Source organism: Canis lupus, chromosome 28 (assembly GCF_011100685.1).
Source record: "Canis lupus familiaris isolate Mischka breed German Shepherd chromosome 28, alternate assembly UU_Cfam_GSD_1.0, whole genome shotgun sequence".
In the NCBI taxonomy this organism is placed as follows: Eukaryota; Metazoa; Chordata; class Mammalia; order Carnivora; family Canidae; genus Canis; species Canis lupus.
The window spans coordinates 37,048,358-37,060,918 of record NC_049249.1 but is presented as its reverse complement, the minus strand read 5'-3'; the positions used below and the strand labels follow the sequence as shown (position 1 = coordinate 37,060,918).

General features: G+C 53.8%; 1 long non-coding RNA gene across 1 annotated transcript; it reads right to left on the bottom strand.

Annotated features, from left to right (window-relative positions):
• Nucleotides 1–98: 98 nt before the first annotated feature.
• Nucleotides 99–12,038, bottom strand: LOC119866538. Its single transcript, XR_005380317.1, has 4 exons — nucleotides 11,918–12,038; nucleotides 2,225–2,262; nucleotides 1,122–1,181; nucleotides 99–230 (listed from the first exon to the last, which is right to left on the bottom strand). It is a non-coding gene; the product is annotated as an uncharacterized LOC119866538 (long non-coding RNA).
• Between the last annotated feature and the right edge of the window lie 523 nt (nucleotides 12,039–12,561).

Genomic DNA, 12,561 nt, shown 5'->3' with positions numbered 1-12,561 from the left:
GCCTCTCCCTCTGCCTGTGTCTCTGCCTCTGTGTCTCTCGTGAAAAAATAAATAAAATCTTTTTTAAAAAAGATGTTTAATTTAAAAACACGGTTATACTGTAGGCTGCGGTGATATTAACCCTGGTGATGGGCTCCCTTACTCCAAATCTCAGAACCAGCAGATCCGTGGCCTCCGGTGTAAGCCCCCACTTAGATTAACTTCGTGTTGGGTGGAATTTGTCTGCTACCCTTCAGGGAACAGAAGGCAAAAGTGCAGCGTCACTGGGGGACAAGGAGGCTGGGATGGGATGCAGGGGCATATCAGAGAAGGCTTCCTGGAGGAGGTGATGTGATGGCCAGTGGGAGCTAGTCAGCCAGGTAAGGGAGGGAAGGACATTCAGGTAGAAGGAGCTGCAGGTGCAACACCACTGAGGTAAGGGGCAGGCAGAGAGAACACGGCAAGCAGCAGGGAGGCCGTGGTGGCCGTGGGCCCAGGACAGCAGGGGATGATGTGAGCCACAGAGGGACGTGGAGGGGGAGCACAGGCCGTAAGTCGGCAGAGGAAAGAAGATGGAACTGATGGGCTCTGGAGGGGATTGTGGGGAAGAGGCAGGACAGGAGCCCCTCCTGGTTTCTTGGAGGTGGGAGGGAAGGGGTGCTGGTGGGTGGTGGGCCCTTCACTTGGAAGGGGGAGCAGGTGTGGGCCAGTGGGGAAGAGCTGGCTTCCAGACAGGCAGCATTTAGGGGCATTTGGGACATCGTAGGGACTCCATCCAGGAGCCACTCGGCTAGGCCAGCCAGGAGCCCTGAGAAGGGCCTGGCCGAGGCTTGGGGAGCCGCACATCTGGGAACAGGTAGCAGGGGAAAGCATGGGAGGGGTGTGCCGAGGAGCCCGGAGCACAGGGAATGGACCGGCTGAGGGCTGGGCCCAGAAATCACAGCCCCTCCTCCCCCAGGAGGACCCTCCACCTGGTTTAGGGGCTGGAAGCAGCTCCCAGGCACTGTAGCTCCGGGTGGGACAGAGTGGGACGCACCCTGCAGCCCCCCCAGGAACATCCCGGTGCGGGGCGCCTCCTCTCCCCCCACCCGACTGCCCGGGAAAGATAAAGGCCGAAAATCTCCCCAGATCGGTTTCAGTACCTGGGGAGCTGAGAGCCGCGGATGAGTGACAGGCGGTGATAGAGATCTCTCCTTGTTTACCTGTCAACAGAAACCCCGCAGGGACCGAATGAATACCCCACTAATCTCTTCCTCTGCTGCCCCTTCATTTAAGCAAAAGATAACAGGGATCAAAAGGCCCCAAGAGAGGTGAGAGTGGGGGGGCGGGCTTTGTCCTTTTCCGAGGGAGACTTGGGTGCTTGGAAACCGCCTCCCCCCCAGGGGACTTGAGTCCAGGCTCCCACCGGTATCTCTGCAGCCCCGGCTTGGGTTCGAGCTGAGCCTTGGTCGTGGGCACACGAACATGCACACGCACTGCGTGTTTTGCAGAGAGTGTTTCGGCTTAGCCCCCGAGCGAGGGCAGGAGGGTGTGTGCGTGAGAAGCGGTCAGCGGGCGGCAAGGCACCGAAGCTGGAGGCGATGGGGGGCAGGGGAGGACACAGCTGACGGCCTCGCAGGTCCCAGATTGCCGCTAGGACACTGTCGCGGTGGGGCCCCCTCTCGTAGGGCTCCAGGTGGCCTCCCCAGGTCGCCTCTCTCACCTCCACCGCGTGGGACGCCCTGGGACCCAAGTGCCTCCCTCCATCGGTCAGGGAACAGAGACCAACGGGGAGGGTTTGCAGGGTCTCGGGGACATCACCGCTGGGCTCCCCACCACATGATCGCACCCTCTTTCACGTCCCACCTCACACAGGGCAGTCTGTCCCGTTTTGAGACGTTTTTCCAGAACTGAGCCTGCCGGACGCAAGGCCAAGTGTGGTCAGCCAAGGCCTCCCACGGATGAGCCAGGTCCCCCACGACCGGTTGCAAACTCTGGTGGCTCCTGCTGGGACAGCTCCTCAGCAGGGGACTTAGAGAAGCCCTCGTTGGGGGCAGCGGTCGCTGGACACCGGGCACCCCTGCCGTGGTGTGTGCGCGTGTGTCTGGGGGTCTGCGGGCATGATCGCTCGCGCCGGCGGTACTCGGAGGTGGGAATCCTGCTGATGACTGGTTTCACCCAGAGGATGCCCGGTGTGGGAGAGCTCGCATGCCTGCACTCCCGGGACACTGAATTTCTAAAAGGTCAACCAGGGACCGTGACCCACCTGCGTGTGGACTTCCAGCTATCACTGGCATTCTGGACCTGGAAGACATTGCACGTTTTCCGAGGAGATGCCCATCACCTCTCCAGAGCTTCAGGGTGAGGATTCTCACCCCTGACTCTACTGCAGAGAGAGACCCAAGGAGCCACACTTCCAACGCCCAGGGCCAGGTCATAGCCACCTCCCTCTTGCTCACAGCCCTGGGAGCCCATCAGCACCACCTACTCCCTCCCTGAGGACATTTCCTCCCTGAGCCCTGGACTTCTGGTCTGTGCAGCGGAGATAGCACCCCAGCCCAGCGGCTCCAGTGGGCGGGCGTTAAGTGGAGAGGCCCCGACGGGACCCAACAGCTTCCTTCCCACCCCCTAATTCCCTGGCCCCCTTGACAAGACCTGCCACGATCTAGCTTCCCCATGCTTCTCATCTCATTTCTCATGACTGGGCACACAGCATGTGGGTTGGTACAAGGCTTTCACGCACTCAGTCCATGATCCCTGTATCATGCACACTACCGACAGCCAGAAACCATGGCCGTGCTCACAGCACCATTCACTACATGAATCTTCCACGTACTCATTCATCTGTTCACCCTTCGTCAAGGGCCGTCTCCTGGGTACACAGGACTAGGACGGCACCAAAGCACAAAGCATAACTTCTGCTGCAGGGACCCCGCTGGCATCACACACGTCCTTACCCCCCTACACGCTCACTGGCCTTCCAGGTTCATGGAGGTGGTTTCACCCAGAGGATGGTTACCCGGAGGTAACCAGAGCAGTGATAAAGTCTTAAATGAAAACGGTCTAAAGAGCCAGAACTTGTGAAATCACACAGAGACATGCACGTACGGGCTCTGTTTATGAGTCATTCGGGCTCCCCAGAAAACTTAATCGTAACGTCTGTACAAAGATTTCCAAATGCCACGTTTATTTCAATCTTGGGACCCTCATCTGTGGTTTTCTTCCTTCTCCCAAAACACATATTCATAAAACAGAAAGGGGACACTTATGTTCCAGAGAGAGACGCACTGCCCGACAGCGAAGACTCAGTGGACTGGGGCTGCAGTCAGCACACACCCGGAATCAGGTTTGCGCAGCCAGACGTCAGTTAGGAAGACTCCCTGTGCATCCCGGTGGCATCCACGTGCTGCGAAAACACGAAGCCTGTGTCACGTGGTGCCGGGTGCTGTCTGTACAAACACCACGGAGAGCACGTGAGATCCTCAACGGGACCTGCATCCTCATGCTTCCAAAATGCCTTCCTCAGACCAGGTTGCTCGGCGGCAACTTCCTGCCCACGGAAGGGCGATGCTCAAGGATAATGCTTCGCCAGCCCCTGAGAGCAGCTTTTTTTTTTTTTTCCATCCTCATGGGAGATACCACCTTGATGATGAGATGATATTTGTAACCAGGCCCCAACCCCCAAAACACTGCAATAAAATCAGCAGACGGAAACAGGTGTTCACAGAATTCCAAGAAGCAATGGGTCATCTACCTGGAAAGGAGGGCTTTAGGAATTGAGACTTGGCCCGTGGAGAAGGCATGGTCCTAAAATTACCGTGCCCAGCCCAAAGATGCTGTCAGCTGCCCACGGAGCCTTCCTGTGGGCAGAGCAACCAAGATAGGGTTGGGCAGCGCAGAGAAGGAGCTGGAATGATTTTCCAGAACTGAGCCTGCTGGACGCAAGTGATTGAGGGTTGAGTCTGGCCTTGGGTCTGCCAACTACCAGGCCTGGAACCTTGGGCACGTCGATTCTGTGGCCTCCGTATGTTGTTCCTTGTATATAATTGAGGGTCGGTTCCAACAATGCCATTTTCTCATCTCGTTTTTTCTGGTTGACACCAATAAATTGAAAAAATGGTGACTGACAACAATTAAACAGCACTTTCCAGGTGCCAGCACCGCCCTAAGCATTTTATACATGACATTGTGTATGATATCTGTGATGTACATGCTCTAAGGATCCCCATTCCCCAAATGGGTAAATGAGGCCTACAGGGGTTATGTAGCATGCACAAGGTCACACGGCTAGCTAGGTAGTAGCGGAGTGGAGAAGCGCCCAGGCCGTCTGCAGAGATCTCTCTGTTGGAGCTGCAATAGTGATAGGCAAGGGAGGGATGGTGGTGGGGTGACTCCGAAGGGCACCTGAAGCCATTTTTGAACTTTCATCTTGTGTGACCCTCTCCAGCCCTGGTCCCTGCTCACTCCGGTTCCCGTATCCCGTGTGTACCCACTGCCCAGGCTCCCGCAGCCCAGGATCCCTCCCCAGTGACCTCCTGCTTACCTTGAAGGCTATTGATCTAAACTGGCTTCATCACCACCACCACCCCCCACCCCCCGATCTGGTCCAAACTATACCTTTGGCAAAACACGACCAAATAAACTCAGTCCTTTTTCTCTCCTGCCTGCCAAGGGCAGTGGCCCTGAAGCCAGCCACGGGGGTCGGCAGACCTTCCAAGCGGGGGGTGCGGCCCCTGACTGCTGACAGTGTACACAACTCCCACGACGCCTTCCAAGGAAAATTATAGCCTGCGGTGAACGCCCTGAGCCGAGTGTCTTCCCAAAATGCCCTCCAGAGCAGCAGCTGCCCTTGAGACAGTGACACTCATCCCCGATGGGCTCCCGGGCTCCAGAGCACCGGAACTGCCGGCGCAGACTCAGACCGCCACCCAGAGGGAGAGCTCCTGTCGGGGCTGACCTACTCTCCAAGGCGTGAGCCCCAGTGCTGGGAGGATAATTTGAACAGACTTCCTCTTCCGAGGCTCTCGGATCCTCCTGCGGCATGGCCTCCCCATCTGCCTCCTCTGCGCAGGCCATGGGGTACGTGCCGACCCAACGAGGTTGCCAGAGCCCCAGCGTCCTCTCTTGGCTCTACCTGCTTCCCTCTCCTTTGCTGGGCTGAGTGAGCCTCGTGCTACAGACCTGGGTGCTGGCCTCCTAATTGCTTAGACACCCACTTGGCAACAGGTGTGCTCTGAGCGCAAGAAAACCATCAATAACCCAGCTGCCCACAGGTGCCACTCTCAACTCTTTTTTTTATTTATTTATTTTTTATTTATTTATGATAGTCACACACACAGAGAGAGAGAGAGAGGCAGAGACAGAGGCAGAGGGAGAAGCAGGCTCCATGCACCGGGAGCCCGACTTGGGATTCGATCCCGGGTCTCCAGGATCGCGCCCTGGGCCAAAGGCAGGCACCAAACCGCTGAGCCACCCAGGGATCCCGCCACTCTCAACTCTTAAAAGACTTATGGAAACAGGGGCCAGCTCCGTCCTCCAGGGAGTGAAGTGGTTGGGGTTTTTTTTGTTTTGTTTTATGTATATAATAAGGTCTGGGAAGTAAACCCAACTTAAAGCTGTGTGAACCAGTAACGCCGCCTCCCCTGGCACTGACAGGTGCGGTTTGCAGACAAATGGCTTCTGGATGAAGAGTCGAGGTGTCCCTCCAATGTCCTTATCGACCTGTGCTGTTTGATTTACCTGGCCGCCTGGTGAAAAGCCACATGGTGGCACCTTAAATCAGCCTGACCGGGAAACCTGCCAGCCCTGCCTCATCAATCTCCATTTGTCTCTCACGAACGCAGGAGAACCACTGGGCCAGCAGGGCCTCCGGCTTATCCCACCCACCCTGGGTTAAGTGACTTTTAGAAGTGCTCCCCCACCCCAACAAAACAATAAAACAAAACTTTTGAGGGCAACCCCTCCCAGAATCTCCCGGCTTGAACTCTCCTCCCGCTGACAAGAAACACATTGGCCTGAATGTCGGGCTCGCTGACGCAGTGAAACGAAAACAATCCCTCTCGTTCCAATGACTTCATGCCATTCCTTGCTTTAATCTTTAGGAAAGAGACTGCTGTTCCTATTACAAATTGAGAGACCGGGGACGTGTTTGAAGCAATTTATATTCAAGACTAACATAGCTAATATATCCTGAGAGAAAGGTAGACAAAGCAAACATTTACGAGTCCACACTCGTTTCTTTTTTTTTTAATTTTTTTTTATTTATTTATGATAGTCACAGAGAGAGAGAGAGAGAGGCAGAGACACAGACAGAGGGAGAAGCAGGCTCCATGCAGGGAGCCCGATGTGGGATTCGATCCCGGGTCTCCAGGATCGCGCCCTGGGCCAAAGGCGGGCACCAAACCGCTGCGCCACCCAGGGATCCCCACACTCGTTTCTTTTAAGGAAGACCCTTTTGCCGAGATACTATGTTAGTAAGACTATTTAGGAGGATATGGTGGCATCTTTTTTTTTTCCGCTCCCCAGATCAAGATCAGATCTTCAGCGTGATGACGTTAATACAGATACTTCGGAGCTGAGAACTGTGGAACGAGGGATGCTTTAAAACAAGAGTAAACGCCGACGGGCTGCCCAGAGTGTGGTGCTGCAAGAAGAGCGGCTGTAGTTGGCTGCCGGGGAGATGCACCTGCATCCAGGGAAGGTGATGGGCTGATGCACGCCCTGCACACCTTGCCTGCTCTCTGACAGGGGTGACTGGTTTTATTCCGGTAACTGTCAACTTCTCACATCTCCGGTGGGTTCCTTGGGTCCTATATTTTCCTAAGTGGAGATCCAGACAACTCCCTCACAGGACTGGGGACTGAGTGCACTCTTCCCTTTGAACTGAAGCCATTCCACCCCCACATCTGGGTCCTGGGTCTCCTGCTGGCCCCACTCTGATGGCTACTGCAGTGCTCGTCACCACCCAGGGCACGAAAACATCCTCCCCAGACGCCCCCTCTGTGGTGCCTGTGTTCCAAGAAGATCCAGCGAGGGAGCCCTTTCCTTCCTTAAAAGGGGGGGACGCCCTTGTGGCTCAGCGGTTGAGCATCTCCCTTCGGCTCAGGTCATGACCCCGGGGTTCTGGGATCGAGTCCCACATCAGGGTCCCCTCAGGGAGCCTGCTTCTCTCTCTGCCTGTGTCTCTGCCTCTCTCTGTGTGTCTCTCATGAATAGACAAATAAAATCTTAAAAAAAAAAAAAAAAAAAGAGGGCCGTGGGCAAGTGTCCAAGGACCTACGTGCTATGTGATTTCAGTTGGGCGACTTCATCAGCATTTCTCAACTGTTGTCTTGAGGATTTGAAAAGCTTTGTTAGCAAAGGAAAAGTGGACAGATGGGAAAGTTCCGGGCCCCTCTACGGTATACCTCCTTCAACGGAAACCGGTCACCACCAGCCTCCATGAGGTCAACCACGCTCCTGTCCCCAGTAATAACTGCCAGCACCAGCCTGCAGAGATGAGGAGGAATTGACTTTCTCTGCCAAACGTCACCAAGGGCAACGCACCTTTATGTTGTGTAAAGTACGTCTGGCCTCGAGCGGAGGAGATGTTCGAGCTGCACCTGGGCTCTTCTCCGGGCTTCCAGACGCATCCGGGAGGGGAGGTCCTCGAGCTGAGAAGGCACAGGCTGTCCCTCTGCACCGAATTGCTTGAGTCCTTCCCGGGGATCAAGAGTTAGGGGCCCCCCGGGAGTGTCCCCGGGGGAAAGGAGCATAATTACAGCGAAAAATTAAAATTAGCCTACGTTACAGAAAAGAAGCATTTGGCCAGCCGTCCGGTGACATTTCAAATGTCTTTACGTTCTCGTCTGTCTCTTAAAGTTTGGGCGTTTCAGACCGAAGAATAGATGTTGAGCATCGAAGGGAAACCAGAGTCCAGGCCCCCGATTCCACGCCAGCGCGGCCCCGCACGTCTACTCTCCTGCAAGTTTCCCGTCCCCTGGGCCGGTGGCAGTTGCTGCGCGTCTGAGCTGCTCGGTGGTCACTGTCTGCGCGGCCAAGGCGGCGCGTGTGTGCGTCCCCACGGAAAACAGAAGGGCGGCTTCATCAGGAACAGGCATCTGTCGCGGGGCCTCTATGTCACCTGACCCCCGCAGCAGCTGGACCCCTGGGAGCCGTCTAGCCGGTGACGCGGACGGGAAACTCCAAGGTCTTTTGGCAAAAAACACAAGTTTGGGGGCAGCTTCATCCTTTGAGGCAGGATTTCTAGACCTCAACACGCTTGACACTGAGGTTGGGGCTGAGGATTCCTTGCCGGGCGGCGGTGCCCCTTGTCATAGGCGGTTTACCAGCATCCCTGACTCCTACTCACCGGGTGCCGGCTGCACGCCCCTGCCACCCCGAAGCTGTGACGACCAAAGATGTGTCTACACGTTGCCACACGTCCCTGAGGGGCAAAGTCGGCCTGCACGAGGTCAGCTGGTGCAGAGACCCGCGTGCCCGTGTGCGTGCGTGCGTGTTACTGGTGATGGGAAGTTACACGGTCGCACACACACCCTGGGGAGCCCTCCGTGGGGTCGGTTCCAAGCCATCTGGTCCTTGTCTAAGGGGCAGTGGTTCTCGGGACAGGGGTTTCTCTTGCCCTGTCTACCTTATGAAACGGGTGGACAGCTGGTGTTTCTAGAAAGATCCATCAGATTGGTCTTGGAGAAGCTGTGCTCACTTTGGCTTCAGGGTTCTGCCTTCGGCCCTGTCACTCCCTCTCCTGGACCCTCATCTGGTCCAGGAATCTCTGGGACAATGGTGACAGGAGTGCTGATTTCAGGAGCTCGGGGGGCTCCGTGGGCCACTCCCAGCCTCTGTGCCCACATCCCCAGCCTCGGCCCTAACCCACCAGCCAGTTTCTCCAAGCCCCTGACACGGCTTTCCTGATCACGGAGAGCAGGGCTCCTGCCTTCGCATCCTTTGGAAGCAGAGAGAACTCTCCTCAGGGACCTCTCTGCAAACCAACAAGGAAGGTTCTAGGCCACCATTCTTTGTGCTCCCAACCCCGAGAGCCACGTGCTCTCGGGCTCCTGAGAGCTGTTACTACAGATTATAAAGCTATAAAAGGTTAGTACTAAACAGGGAAACTGAGCCTGGGATTCACTCAGGATCCCACAGCGAGTGTGGACAGGCTTGCCATGATAGGCAGGCCTGTTCTGTCTCCCTTCAGCCTCCAGAAAGCCAGGGATTGGTGCCACCTGCAGGTGAAGAAAGGCACACTGAGTGCTGCCATCGGCCTTCCTCCCTGCTCACCTTTGAGGACCAGACCCCAGAACGCAGAGGGCAGTGAGCCATCCGTCCTTGCCTAGAAGACGGAACCTCACAGTGTGCAGATGGGAGTGGGGTGAGCCAAGGTGGTGAGAAGGCCCACATGTATCTCCAAAGGCCTTTCTCGTTGAGCCATCCAGCACGGAGCTGCAAGTCATAGGCTGCTTGTCTACCAAGCATCGTGCCAGGCACCAGGGTGGAGGGGCTCAGGGGCCGGGGCTCAGGGTGTGAGTGGACCATCCCTGCTCCCGCCAGGTGCTGGGCCTCTTGTGGAGGAGGAGAGACAAACAGCACTGGCCTCACTCTAAGGAGCCCTCCCGTGGGGAGGCCAGGCCCCCCAGCCAGGGCCTGGAAGGTAACTCAGAACCACAACCCCTGGCAAAGTCTGCCATCTGTCCCAGCCAGGATGAGCCCGGAGGGGCTCTGAGCCTGGTGGGTAGAGACACGGGTCTCTGTGCTCCTGGGAGAGGGTCCTGCAGAGAACCTTTGGTGTCGCTGAGGAATGGAAGCAGCTATTTAAAGAAAGAACTACTAGCCTGAGTACCCTAGGGAGCACCCAGGAGGAGAGGTGCTCTACATCTTTTTTTTTTTTTTTTTCTCTACATCTTAAAGGTGAATTTTCATGAAGATTTTCTTCTTATCCGTGCTCCCTGGGGGCTGACCTCTGGGTCTTATCAGAGGCACAGTGTCTTGGTCAGAGGATAGAGCACAGTAGAAACGTGACATCCTAAGCAGCTCAGGTGGAAAGTCTTTTGCCTCTGGAGGCCTCGACCAGCCCACGTCTTGGGCACCAGATTTGCCCATTTGAGCAAATAAAAGCATAGGAGGCCAAATTAAATTTGCATTTTAGATAAACAACAAATAAGACATTTTACATAAAAGTTATTTATTGCTTATCAAAAAATCAAATTTAACCAGGCTTCCTGCATTTCATGTAGCACTACCCCCTACCCCCCGACGTTCCTGGGGTCAGCTGACTCATAGGGAAGGCTCTAATTTCACCCCAGTGGTCAGCTGAGGGTCCCGGGCTACAATTCGGAAGGTGAGTGTCCATCTCAACCAAATTCTAACCTGCTGCCAAAGAGCCAGGAATGGGCCACTTCGCCTCTTGGCTTCTGCTTTTGGACAAGGAAAACTTGCCTGGGCCATCTCCAAAATTATCATCCTATAATAATTTAATCTCCCTTTGCTTTGTACCATCCATTATATTAAAGCCTATACAACTTGATATAAAGCAAAACCTTCAATGAAGGTGCCAAGTGTTCGGATCCAACATCATTTTTCCCCCAACTGTGTTCTTTAGGACAACAAACAAGTTACACAAAACGCAATATATTTTCTCCCCCAAAACTGCAATAAGAACTTGCCAAGAGGAAACAGAAAATGTTCTACAATGTTCTTTCCAAAAAAAAAAAAAAAAATGCCTATCAACAGTAAGTAATGCTTGCAAACCCCAAATGGATATTCAGGCCAAAGTAAACATGCAGCGAATTGTTATTATTAATGGTATTATTTTGTAAAACATCAATGTTGTCTGGAATACAGTTTGGTGATGCTGCCCTGCCATATTGCCTCTAATAAAGTTCATGCATTTATTTTTTTTTAACTGAATTAGCCCACTGTTTGACCAACATGGACTTAGTCAACATGTTTTGATGTGAATGTTTCTAATATTTGAAATTGTAGCCTTATTTATAAAATGGAGCATCCAGTCTTCCTCCCCAAATAAGAAGAGAGTGAGATTGCCAACGGACACAGAACAGGATTTCCCATGAACCAGAGTCGTATAAATCCAGCGCTTCCTCAGGCCTGTTTGGTGAGCTCAGTAGTAGTCATGCTTAAAACCCAAGGCATTTGTAAAAACTCCAATAACAACAAACCCAAGGCATCTGTGTAAGTCTCTTACATTATCTCAATTACCCTAATATCAACATTAGCATTCATTTAGAGCTCAACTATACATTGGAAAACCAAGAAAGACCCCATTCGCTAGTCTAATGAGATCAAACAAGCAAATACATCACAAATGGGCCTTCCGTCCAGGAAATTGCCCTGGAAAAAGCACTGGGCACATCACTTCCCTCATTCCACCGATGGAAACCAGACCTGACTTCTCACTCCTCCCCTCCATCCTCACCCCGCCCTCTGGGTCTCACCAGCTCCCTGACTCCTCTCCCGCCTTTGCCCTCTCCTGCCTCTTCTCCACCCAGCAGCTCCAGGGAGACCTCATAATGCAAGCTGATCCTACCAGTCTTCTTCCCTCACAACACCAGACACTCTTGCACTTCTTGGAAGAAGCTTCTTTACTAACGTCCCTGGGCCCTGGAATCTGGCCCACCACTTCTCCCTGCCAACTTGTGCTATAGTCTCCTTTACTCTCTGTGGCCCAGTCTTTAGATTTCTGTATCCTCCCTCTGTCCTCTACCCCAGCGCCTTAGCACACGCTATATAATGACCAAGAAGCTCTTCTCTTCCTGCTTCCCTGTGTGTATCTGTTTCCTTGGGCAGCGCTAACAAAGGTACCCAGTGACCGGGTACCTTAAACAACAGAAATTTCTCTCTCCACAGTTCTGGAGGTTAGAAGTCCAAGAGCAAGGTGTTGGTAGGATTGGCTTCTTCTGAGGCCTCTCTTGGGTAGTAGATGGCTGCCATCTCCCTGTCTACTCACATGGTCATCCCTCTGTGTTGTCTGAGCCCTAACCTTCTTTTCTTTTAAAGACACCAGCCGTGTTGGGTTCAAGTCCATCCCAATGATCTAATTTTAACTAAATTGCTTCATTAATGACCTGATATCCAAATATAGTCACATTCTCAGGAAGTGACAGTTGAGACTTGAACATATGGATTTGATGGGGGTGGGGTGGGGGGATGGGACACAATCCAGTCCATCACACACCATAGAACCATGCTAACCTCTTAGCTTCAGACCTCTGCACACCCCAAGGAGGGCAAACGGCCACTTGGAGGCAAGCAGAGGACCACGTTTCTCTCCTTCAAGGCCCTTGGCAGGTGTGATTTTTGTGGAGTGGGATTATGTGACCAGGGGCTGCCCCTCTTAGACTCTATCTCCAGGTGGGCAGACATCACATTAGTGCTCCTGTTTGGTCGATTCCTTTGGTGACAGTTGCCGGCACATACTAGGCACCTAATAAACTGTTGAATGATCTCCTGAAGCTCTCTCCCACAGGAAAACAGTCGTATAAATGGAAGGGTGTGAGTGGACCATCCCTGCTCCCGCCAGGTGCTGGGCCCCTTGTGGAGGAGGGGAGGCATATCTGATAAAGGGTTAGAATCTAAAATCTACAAAGAACT